Source organism: Saccostrea cucullata, unplaced genomic scaffold (assembly GCF_032062105.1).
Source record: "Saccostrea cucullata isolate Sc308-1 unplaced genomic scaffold, CSIRO_AGI_Scuc_v1 ctg883, whole genome shotgun sequence".
NCBI lineage: Eukaryota > Metazoa > Mollusca > Bivalvia > Ostreida > Ostreidae > Saccostrea > Saccostrea cuccullata.
This window is the reverse complement of record NW_026925411.1, coordinates 125,867-135,000: the sequence shown is the minus strand read 5'-3', so window position 1 is coordinate 135,000 and position 9,134 is coordinate 125,867. Positions and strand designations below refer to the sequence as shown.

Genomic DNA, 9,134 nt, shown 5'->3' with positions numbered 1-9,134 from the left:
AAATGTTATATGCAAATCTATTACACATCTTATAAATACTCATCACTAATGGAGTGTATTCCATCCCGTTATATATATATATATATATATATATATATATATATATATATATATATATATATATATATATATATAAAAAATTATCATTTGCTCTATCCATTCTTCCAACATTATCAAAATTAGCTCTTCAAAAACACATAGCCAATCAGATATGTAACTTCACCTCCAAGACTTTGATTCCTTGTGTAAATCAAGATGTCTGGATTTCGTACAATTTCAAATTCTTGTCAAACGGATTAACAAAACTTACAGATAATTGGCTACAAACTTAAACCAAGGAAATTTAGTATTCATAACTTTCATCAATTTTAGCAAGGCATTTGATTTGTGTTAATCATGATATTCTGATGATTCAAACTTCAAGGCATAAAATTTATATAACAATGGGCTATTAAATGCTTTCATTACAATAACCTCAAGGTCTATGTGTATAAAATTTCAGGTAAAAATTCCTCTGATTTTTTGCCCGTCACAGCAGGAGTGCCTCAATATTTAGCTGTTATCTCAACTTTAAACATTATTTGTATATAAATGATTCCCTTTACATGTAAATTTTTCAACAAGTTAAAATTCTTGCTGATGCTGCAAGAGATACATCATCATAAAAATGTAGAAATAGGAAAAATAAATTTTAAATTGTGTCAGAGAAAATTGGTGTTCCAAAAATCAAATGTGTTAAATACTATTTAAGAAATTATTCTTTATACATACCTTCACCCCAGACTGAATCCACCTCAAACTTTGGTTTATCACTTCAACAAATTAAGAAAATGTTTGAATCTGATAAGCACTTATGTAAGGAATAGTGACCTTTTGTTGCCCTTGATGAAACTGATGAAGAATTGTTGTTTGTAATTGACTGGATTTCTGGCGTTCTTGATGATTTAAACTTGAAAGATCTCCGATTAGGGGTGCACTGTTGGTTTTTATTAACTTCTTGACTGTTATTGCCAAAACTCCTAAGGGGAACACTGCTTGGAATACTACTCACATTAGCTGTCTGATTCACAGTTGTTTGATTCTTATTATATTCAACTGTGCTATTTTGATGCCCCTTGTTTATTTGAAAAACTTGTATTCCACTCTGATTTAAAGTTAATTGATTTTCATAAAATGTGAATTGGAAGGAGGCACTGAAGTGGATGTAGCAGATGTTGCATAGGGAACACTTTGTATATTTCTGTTGGCAGTTTGAATGCTTGGAGTTCTACTTTCTGCATGCTGCAATACAGGGGTAGGTGTCCTTACACTCTGGCTATTAAATGGAGCACTTGTTGATGGATTCCCTCTGTCAAAGACAGTCAGTGGTGTCCTTACACCCGAGGTCATTGTTCTTCCACCAAACCTAGGAGCACTGTTAGACATTTGTGAATTGTTGGGAAATTCATTATAACATGTGAAACTGTGCAGTTATTATTCATTTGAGGAGTGAAAGGTATATGTACATGTTTTTTCACCAAAACTATGAGTCCTATTATTTCTTTGGGAAATATTAGGTGTGGATGATCGTCCAACAAACTGTGGAGTTCTGGTTTGAAATTGTTGGGTTTGGGCAAGGCTTCGACTGGGCGTTTTAGCTGTTGCTGACTGGTTCATCAGATGTCTTTGACTAGAGTATTATTATCTATTATTATTAACACACTGGATAAATATACTTCCAAAATATTTCAAATGATTGTAAGTCTTATTCTTGCTATATATGAAGACAATGTTGGCTGGGGTTATGTTCAGGTAATGACTCCTAGGATTTGGACTTATCACACTGACCTGTAATGAACAAGAATTTTGCAGCAAAATTTCTTTTACTTAATGAAATTAATTTCAGTAATCATAATTCTTTTTAGTTTAAGTTTTATCAACAAGTTAAAATTCCTCAGAGAGCTGTGAGAGCACATCATCACTCAAATCTGAAAAAAGGAAATATTAAATTTAAAACAATCTAAGCTGGTTGGTGCTTTAATATCTTAAGTTTCAAACTATTTTGATAATTATAAAATTTACAAATTTCACCATAAATTTTATTTCATCATAACTTTGATTTATCACCAAAAGGAAGCACTATTGTTTGAGCATTAGCATTTATTTAAGGAAGGAGTAACCCCCCCCCCTTTGTTGCCCTTGATGAAACTGATGAAGAATTGTTTTTGTAATGACTTTTCATCATAAATATATAAACTTAGATCATTAGAACAATATCCAGGAGCAAAGAAAACGATTTTCAAAGAATGAATGTATTTTCAATATATAATCAAAAGGAACACTGCCCCTTACACCAAATGGCAAAACCCTGATTCACAGGGTTTGAAATTCACAAATTTGAACTGAGATACTATTTTGATGCACTCTTCCTTGAAAATGTAAATTGAAAGCAGGCACTGAAGTGGACATAGCAGATGAAGGGAATTTTGATATTTCTGTTGGCAGTATATAATCTTGAATTTTCACTATATAATCTGTAGCTGCAGTACAGGCATAGGTCCCTTACCTCTGGCTATAAAATTCACAATTTTGATGGATTCACTCTGTCAAAGACTATGTCAGTTTATTTAATACCCAGGTCATTGAAGATTTTCCACCAGAACCTAAATGCATTTTCACATATAATGAATTGTTGGGAGTTGCTGGTCTTGCTGAAAATTGTGGGCCATAAAATTCATTTTGGAAGAGGCACTATTGTCTCATCAAAACTATGAGTTATTATTTATTTGGGAATACCAGGTGTGGAGAGAAGAAATTTGATTTAATGCATTTTCAATTAATTGAGTGTGAGCAAGACCCCTGACCCTAGGTGTTTTGGCTGTTGCTGACTGGTTCACAATTTTGGTGAGTAGATTCTTGCTCTTTACATGCACACTAACACACTGGATAGAGAAGTTTTACTAAAGGTCGTAACCAAAACGTGACATAAGCTCCATTCTTGCTATATATGAAGACAATCTTGGCTTTGGTTATATTTACGTAAAACTCCTTGTGCTCCATCACAGTCGACCTGAAAAACATGTACCCAAAAATATTACTTTTACTTTATAAATAAGACAGTAATGTATTTGTCTCTCTCTCAAGCATTGATGCTTTAATATATCTTTGGTACTTGAAGAATCTGTGACTTTTAAAAATACAGCATGCATGAAATCGTGGCATTATCTTATATATAAGAATATTTGGATTTTTTTCATGTGTTAGCATGTCAGTGAATATTTGCCTTAATGGACAGAATTACTTTTTTCTTTATTACTGGTAAAAGATTAATTCTGCAATAATCTTGAAGTCTTGAATATTTATAAAATGATTTGTTGTTTGAAAATTTTATAGGCGCAAGTGCGGGGGAGGGGAGGTACAGAATCAGTTATTAAAATTATATACTGTATAAGGTTAAAAAATGACTCGTAAAAACAGGGATCCATCGTTAAATTGATAATACGTTATCACATGAACTTTAAGAAAATATAAAATTGAAAACAATAACAACTACGACACATAACTCGATTTCAATCGCTTATAAAATTTGAGCACTTAGCAATGTATTTTACTATCATGTTTACATATGTAAATATGAAGTCTGCATGTGCATGTACATCTTTACGGGAAAACTTTAAAAAAATATCAAAAGTTTCTTTACAAAGGCATTTTTATAAAATATCACACACTTATGGCTAGAAGGTAGCATACCTGTCTCAAAACAAGCGCTGATCCCACCTGTAGTTCTGATTCATATTCCTTCATTATGTCACGGAAGTGTTACAGTGACTTACTACCGGGTAAAAAATTATTGTATATTTGTTTAATAACAATAATTACCTGAGAAGTCTTATAGTGACTTACTACCGGGTAACAATAATTACCTGAGCGGTCTTTAAGTGACACACTAAGATCGGACCCATGCCAGTCTATATTGTCTATTACACACATCAACAGTGGAACTTTTCCCCTGTGTAGCTGTTTCTTTCTGGCCTGAAATTATATTTTTATACATAATGATTACTGCCTTAATAAATTCAAATAATTCAAAGTATAAGACTTTGATATGGCATTTTCTACAACAAAAAAGAAAAAAAAACATTTCAATATCGAAGACAACATTGTATCAAACACAATCATATAAACTCTTTTTTTCCCTTTTCAAAAGATTTCTTTAGCATGTTTTTATGTTTGTTGTTATATATTTATATAAATATTGTGTGTGATGTTGTATGTGTTATGGTGGAGGTGGTAGGATCGTGGTAGGATCGGGATCTTTTCTCTATTATGTGCACTGATTTTTTTTTTCTCCCTCAAAATCTACGACTTTCTGGAAATATTTTATTTACGAGCAAATTTTATATCTTTAATGCCTATAACTTAATTTGATTAATATTTGAATAATAGATAGTCAATATTTAATCTTTTTCCCTGCAAATTAATTTCAGGATTGAAATCAAATGATAATAAGCTTAATTTGAGAACAGGAAATTTGATGACAGATCATCATGATCAGAGCATTATAAAAATGCTAAGTTTGGACATCCTTATCATGCCTGAAAATTGTGTACAATTCCACAGGGAAATTTTAAACTGCATAATTCCGACTGAAATAAGAGGGGAATGTTTTTTTTAGTGACTCAATTTATTTTATCACTTTTAAACTGATAATCTTGTAACAGCTATAACATTGTCACTTAAAGTCTTAAACAAATTCTTAACAGACAGAATACCTTTGTTAAGTTGTTTTCTATAGAGAAGTTTTTAACATACAGTCTACCTTTGTTAAGTTGTTTGTTATAGAGAAGTTGTGGAGGAGCTGCTGTCCATCTGTCCCTAACTCCTCCATCAGTCTCCTCCAGGGCTCCTCACTGAAGATGTCATCAGTGGACTGTGAGGACAGAATGGTGTCCTCTTTCTGCAAATCAAAACATGCACCTGGTACACCAGAACTTTTATACAAATTGCAGGTGATTTTCATAGATAGTTAAATGGTACTTGTATATCTTCTTTTTTTGTCATTAAACATTTCTCATAAAAAAATTTTTTTGTTGATATGAGTTGAGAAGTTTTGTTAACAACAAAGGAACAAATAAAGCACTTTTTACAATTTTTTCCTTACCTCAACTGTTATTTTATCAGGAGATATTTTCAATGAAGGTGTCACAGATTCCTTTATGTTTTCAGAATTACCAGACTACCAAATAAATAAATAAATAGCATTAATTTCTTTTTTATTCTCTCTTGCAACTGAAAAATTCCCCAAAACAAACAAGCATACACACTGTCTAACTTGACATACGGATGGTACAGCGAGTTTATAATCGACCCGGTAGTTTGGAAAAATATATTTGGGGGGATAAAATGTGTACGTAATACAGTGAAACTTCTCCAAACCCGCCCCCCTGGAAACCGGTTCTCCCTGAACATAGGCCAAATTTATAAGTCCAGGCAAAATTCTTAACATTTCTTTACACATAAACTCTCAAAAAACCTGCCACCCCTGAAAACCGGACACCGGCCACTTTTTCAAGAACAAAAGTTAAGAAACATAGGAAATTTCCCCTCATCATACCGCTCACTTTTTTATTGCAAGAAATTTAACTGTCATTGGCCAGAGAGGTGTGAAAAATAGCCTACCCACGAGAAGTCAGAGGTGTGAAAAATTGAATATAGCCTCATAGGTTATTCTAGTGTTTAGCCGTCTTGATTGGGTAGTCATCGTGCCAGACTACGTAAATGGCCAGTCCAAACTGTGCACATATGATTAACATTAATCAAACTTGAATTAATAAAATATCAAGCAACTAATGAAATTAAATCTCAGAATGAATCAACAAATTATCGCACGCCATATTGCATCATCCTTTTAAGTACACATAAGCGGCCTTAAAATTGGGCACTGTTAAATAATGCTAAGAAAAAAATTAATTAAAATGTTTACCAAAATATACATTTCATAATTAAAATAACAGAAGTTTTCTCAGCTTTAATTATTTACTTGTAACTGAAGACAAGTACAAACATTTTTTTTAATGACGTAAGCGATACACAGATACACATGCAGTATTCTGTATAGACTTCAGTTAAGGTAAAGGGTCTGGTTTATTTCTTCGCATATGATTAATAAAGTAACTTTCCATGTTTTTTTTTTCTGTTTTTTTTTTTCTTATTTCTTTTCATGAAAATCAACACGTATGTCAAATTTATCATCACTAATAACATGAATAATAATTTCCTTTTTTTTTTTAGACCTTAATATACATTACGTGTCTGCCGATAATTAATAATATGTTGACAGATAATTATAACAGACACCAATAATATATTTTTCCTAGGAAGATTCATTACAACATACTAGTAAGGACTTCTTTATCATAGGCCTGCGCTCCCCATTTAATTCTCTACATGACAAATGATAAGTACCATATATATAGGTCTACCCCTCTATAGAGGGGTAGACCCACACTTATCATTTGTCATTTACAGAATTACATGGGGAGCGCCTACGTTCTTTATCACAGTTCTTAACTATCAGTCTTCTCTTAAGCTAATTTGCTACTTATACTTAATATGCATATCATTAATTGATTCAATGACCTTACACAAAAAAAATCTCCTATCACCATGGTAACCTCACCAGTTTAGGAAGAAGACCAGCAGGTCCAGGGAATTTTCTCTTGGCTTTTTTGATTACTGGAGTTGTGTTAATGTTTCTGGTCACACTTGAAGACTGCCTTCTAGCCGAGGCAATAACCTGAGGATGGCTGGTCCTCAGTTGAGGGTTACACTGCTCCACTGGACTAGGTGACGGAGTGGAAGAGGTCTGAAGTGTATGTCTCTGAGGATGGTTGGTCCTCAGTTGATAAGTCCTATCAGCGAAATCCTGCTGATAATCACTTCTATTCTCTGTAATTTGCAAAAACTGATCCACTATTGTTCCTGAGAAATACATGCATGTACATATTTAATCTATATAAGATGCATCTTGATATACATAGAAAAGTTTTCAAATAAAAGAAATTATTTTTATAAGCATTTTATTTCTGACCTGATTACCGAAATTAACACTACATTCATGCCTTCCACAAAAACATTGAAAAAAAGAAAAGGGCAAGTAGAATAAATAATTTCAAACAAAAAAGATTTATAAACAAACCTTCAAATAAAAACCAAGAGGAATTCAGGATTTTCAATCAGTCTTGTTGAATGCATTATGAATATCTACCTACCCTCAAGTAAACGTATTTTCTTGGATGATTCGGCGATGGATTCAGAAGACAGTCTTTTCCCTGATTTTGGTTCCCCAACTTCTGCTCCACTGACCTTTAATTCATCTAAAGATACTGAGACACAATTTGTAGAGCTCACAGGTTGGAACATGAAATTTGTTTTAGGAGTGTTTTCCACATCTAAGATACAATTATTTTTTGCAGCGTCATCCCCACTTCTTGAGATAAACAAATCTCCGCTGTTGTTAATACCTTGACTATCTCCTAAAGCCACATTTTTACTTCTACCACTTAGTTTCTGTTTATCTTGATTACAGTTGGCAGTCCGGGATGTTCCATCACTTTGAATTTCACATTGCTGAGGAACATTGGAACTTGATGCTTTGTATTTTGGTGACTTACTGTTTGTAATATCATCAATAGGCAAATCCTACAACAAAAATGGAACATATTTATAAAACTACTGCAAAAATATTAATATGCCCGTGGTCCCAGGCCCTTGTCATTTTAAGACCTTAAAAGAAAACTGCATCCCACAACTAAGTTTGTACTCACTTTTTTTAACTTACTGTGATTGTGACTCGAGGTTTTCACAATTTGAAGTGAAATGGGATACAGGTTTCTTTTAAGGTCTTGAAATCAAGGGTCTGGGATCAAAGACACTTGCTTCATATAGGGGGCACCCCTATTTATTTTTACCATTGTGGTAAAAATAAGGAGGGGTGCACCATAAATGAAACAAGTGTCTTTGGTACCAACTACCAAGTTCTTTTATCTGGCTGTAATCATGTCTGTTCCAGGCAAAACATTTGATAACATTAAATATTGCATCTACAACATATACAAAGCATGTTCATCTTTGTAAAACTACCACATTTTTCTATAATCTTTCTGAATGCCCTGTAAGTATATAGTGACTTATAAATTTTACATTCTTTTTTTGGAGCATATGCTGGTTCGATTTTTTTTATAACACTGATTTTAATATACATGTATATAATAGAAACTGAATTCAAATTCTATTTAATTATTTAATTTTGTTTTTAATTTTGTTGTTGTTGTTGTTTTTTTTTTCGGGGGGGGGGGGGGGGGGGGGCAGGGACCTATATATAGGTCCCTGGGTTGGGGGTGGGGGGTCTTTGTTAATCACAACTTGAATCACGTTCTGGGATTTTCTTTTAAGAGAGAGAGAGAGAAAATCAAATATGAAATGCACAATCAACTATATCTGCCTCAGATAACACGCGTGCAGATTTTTAAATGGACAATGCTACATGTAGCAGACTGGTGCAGAGATAAGGACAGGAAGTATAACGAATGCGTAAAACGCTCATTTGATGCTCAAAGGTATGTTGTTGTAATTAAAATTTTATGAAATATTATGGTACACGTGATACTTGTGAAAGCAGTAGTAGGCCCCATGGAATAGGCCTAAAGGATTAGGAGTTCAAAAGATTTTGTTCCGACGTGATACACAACAGAGAACCAAATCGAAAGTAGAAAGGTTCGGTGTAATTCCAAAGTATGCTCTGAATATTATGCACCTCTTGATGACGAGTTATAATTCCTTTTTCATTTAGAATAAAGAACATTTTAACCGCAATATGATGAATATCTGATACTTTCAGACTTTATGCATTTAAACAGGCAGCAAAGGATACCGTAGAGCTAGTTGAGACTCTCTTTTAACTTGGTTAATGTTAGAGGAGTCTTAAATTATACCTCCCAAAAATTATCATCGTCGTCTGGAAGTTCAAACATGGCGTGTTTTTTGTTAAAACAAACGACTTTCACTACACCATGTTATTGTTTTCGTTTTCGGCGCCATTACTGTGTATATTAGAAAAAAACCAGACCCGAAAACAAATAAAGTTCCGGAATAAT

The 9,134-nt window shown here is 33.1% G+C and overlaps 1 pseudogene; it reads right to left on the bottom strand.

Annotated features, from left to right (window-relative positions):
• Positions 1-814: 814 nt before the first annotated feature.
• LOC134268786 (uncharacterized) lies at positions 815-9,134 on the bottom strand (annotated as a pseudogene).